The following is a 3,922-nucleotide window of genomic DNA, read 5'->3' as shown; positions in this document are numbered from 1 at the left end:
AAATATTAAAACGTAAACATAAATTTTTTTTTATACTTTAAAAAATGTGTAATATTGTATGTATATATAACCTAATAAATAATAATACAGATTATTCTAATATCTTGTATTTTTTATGTTTACAAATTACAACTATTGTAACCTTTGATTCTCTAACGTATTACATTTGCATTCTGAATGCTTTTCGAGTAGTGTGATTTTTGATGAGTTTCTAATGCGGAAATTTTTCTATGAATGTTTAACGTAATCTTTAGTTTTCACATATATTTTTACTAAATATATCAACAATTCAATAATTTAATATTATTCAAAGAAATATATGTTAAATTTAATGAGTGTGAATAATATATATATATATATATATTTACAATTAATTATATAAATTTATTTACTTATTTATAAATCAAATTCATTAAAACAAAATAAATAAAACTTGTATAAAGAAAAGCTAACAATTAAATAATGGGTGCTTCAAAATTAATAAATATAAATTATTGATTTTGGAAGAGTTTTTTGTTTGAACAAATTATTTTGAGAAATTTTTGAAAATTGAGAAAGTAGAAGGTAGAAAGTGAAATTATTTGAATTTGGAGAACTCATAAAAATGATTATCAGAGTTATATATCATGTGGCAAAAAACTTCGAAAGAAAATGTTTAGGAGAGAGAGGTACTATCTTATTGAATGCGTGAAATATTTTAATAATATAATCAGTGTGTTAATCTCTAAACATAAAACTACTGGAGTTGAATATAATTATTTTTAGAGATTTCGAATTTTGATCATTAATTTTAAAGAATCTGTTGGAGATATTTTATAGCAACACCAAGTTTGTATGCTAAAAAATAGCAAACCTTCATAGCTTTGTCAATCTTTATAAAACCCAACATTTACATTAAAAAATTGAGCATTCATATAATTTTAATGAGTTTTCACTAGAAGAACACACCAAAGTTGAACCACAAGGGTGGTGCCTGATTGGTTTGAGCTTAGCTCCAAAGGTCAAAAGTACCAGGAGGTCACATGTTCAAATCCAAGAAGGAATAAAAATCTCCTTGTGGCCACGGAGGTTCAAATGCGGTGACTCCGGACTATCTGCAAAGCAGGTAGTCGCCCTAAGATTAGTCGGCTCGCATAGCGGGTTAGATATCCAGGTTAATAAAAAAAAAAACTGAAGCACAACATATACCAACCCTTCATCTAAACCTTCACACATGTCTTGCGGTTTTATAAGAAACGGGTTGGTTTTATAGGAACCTAAGGGATGTTTCATGAAATGTTTATTGAATTAATGAAATATGTCAAACGAATTGGAATCTAAAATAAATTTGATGAAATATTTGACCAAGTAATTGGTTGAGAAGAAAGAATGTATAATTTGTTAAAATGAATGGGAATCGGTGTTTGTAAATAAAAATAAGATTAAAATATTTAGGCGGTGTTTGGGATTGCTTATTTTTGACTTATTTCAGTTTGGTACCGGTGATAAGTTAAATGTTAGTGTTTGGATGGGGAAAAATAAAACTGCTTATACCGGTGCCAAACCGATAATAAACAGTTTTTGATAAGTTAAACCTTCATGACTTATGAAAAACTGCTTATTATCAGTTTATTATTTTAACCATGTTTTATTAATGTTTGTTAATTATTAATCTTAATGATATAAATTTTTGTCAAATATATTATTATAAATGATGAAAAATAAATTTTTACATGTTAAAAAATCAAATAAGTTAATAAGTCAATAATATGGAAGATTGTCCTTTTTGGTCATTTTACATATATAAACAAAATTTGCCAAACACTAAAAAAAACTTATCAGCTTATTGCTTTTTGGTACCACTATAAGTTAATCCAAACATTTTTTTATAAAACTCCGGTTTGATACCACATAAGTTAATAAACATTTTAAAAAAAAACATAAGTTGTTTTAGATAAGCAATCCCAAACACCAGTTTAATGTGAAAAAAATGTATTTATTAAATCAAGAGAAAATTATATATAGTTTATAGTGTAATATAATATAATATCTTTATATTTATTATGAGGGTGGTTTTGTCTTCTTCAAATGCATCTTTATTTCTTGTGTAATATGTAAAATTCAATTTCATTTTATACGCAAATGAAAAATTGGGATGGAATTGGGTCAATTTTGACTATTCAAATTCCAATCAAAATCCTCCAAATTAAACACCTCTTAACCAAAACATTCCCTTAACCCTCGTCATTTAACCCTCATATCTAAACTATATTATAAAGCATTTGACGAAGACCTTTAAAAACTATTTTTTATGTATGAAGTATTGTTTATTGATGCATATTACTTAAAGTTCAAGATTACAAGTAAATTGTGTGTAAGTACAACTTATTAAAGCTTCATGTTTGAATTCGTGTAACTAACTGCAAATAAATACGATCAAATAGAAAATAAACATCTCATTTTAAATATAAAAATTCTAAAATATAATTAAGATAATTATTGAGTTATAACAAAATGTTTAATTATCATCTTTATAAAAAATTATATTATTAAACCAAAACTAAATTACTTTGCTATTAAATCTAAATTAAGTTATATTAAGAAATTGAATTAAAGAAGTTACACAAAAAAAACGAGAACTATTAAATAGTTAATTTGATACTACTATTGGTTTATTTTTTTTCAAATTTTTATGTTATATTCAAATTTATATTTTATTCAAAAATAAGACCATTATTGCTTTCTTAAAACCACATAAAATAGTATTATATCAATAGAGACAAAGAATAAAAACTAAACATTAAAATCGAGATTTATCTTACTTCATTGCGCGAGTACCCTTCTAGTTATATATATATACACACACACACACACACACACACATACATGAAGAATCGTGTGAGAATGAGAGTTAAAATGAGAAGCGTAAGAAGGGATCTGAACCCATACTCACCTTTAATCTCAAACCCACACATAAATACGTCTGATACACGGATTGATCATGTGCATCTCAATGCATCTCCTCTCGATACATCTCATCCTAATGTGTATACAAGGGTGGAGATCTCTTCTTACGCTTCTCATGTTAACTCTCATTCTCACCGGAACCTGACCCTATATATATATATATATGTATACAAATGATCATGTAAGAATATAAGTTAAGATAGGAAGTGTAGAAGAGATTTCGACCCTTGATCATTTTTAATCACAAACCAACCTATGAATTGCGCTTTAAAATAGAATGATCTAGTGCTTCTCATTAGTATTGATCTACTATAACTATTCAATCATGATTGATGCAAGGGTGGAGATCCCTTATATCCCTTCTCATCGTAACTCACGTTCTCACTAGAACCTACCCCTGTATGTATATAGAACGATAATCAAATGAAATGAGTACCACAAAAATGTTACAAACCGGTGAGAACCGATATATATATATAAAAAAAATACTTTTTTACATGTTTTTTTTTATCAAAGACTATTATTTTAGCTATCGTTTCACATATGTTTGTGTTCATATGGTAAAAAAAATCCATATGAAACTATTTTTTGATTCATTTAGTGAAACGAAAAATATACGGAAAAAAAATCCATATGAAACCGGGCGACTTTTTCTAGATGAAGCTTGGGATGTTGTTCTTCTCTTTGCTTTTCTTTCCCTTAATATCAAGATATATGTATAATTTATGTATCTATACTATTTAGTAAAAGTCTTAAAATACTAAATGACTAAAATACCTTTTATACTCACTTTTTCACTTTTTCACCCCCTCCTCTCTTCACATACACTCATCTTCTCACAACCAATTTTTTTAAAATTATAATTTTAAAAAAAAAATTTATACCCTTTTAATTAATTAATTTACGTCCTTTACTTTTAAATGTTTCATTTTAAACYTTTATCAAATTAACATACATAATCGTATATCAATTAAAA

Source organism: Cynara cardunculus, unplaced genomic scaffold (genome assembly GCF_001531365.2).
Source record: "Cynara cardunculus var. scolymus isolate 2C unplaced genomic scaffold, CcrdV1 Un_Scaffold_1805, whole genome shotgun sequence".
NCBI lineage: Eukaryota > Viridiplantae > Streptophyta > Magnoliopsida > Asterales > Asteraceae > Cynara > Cynara cardunculus.
The sequence above is the reverse complement of the archived record's forward strand: the minus strand, read 5'-3'. Positions refer to the sequence as shown.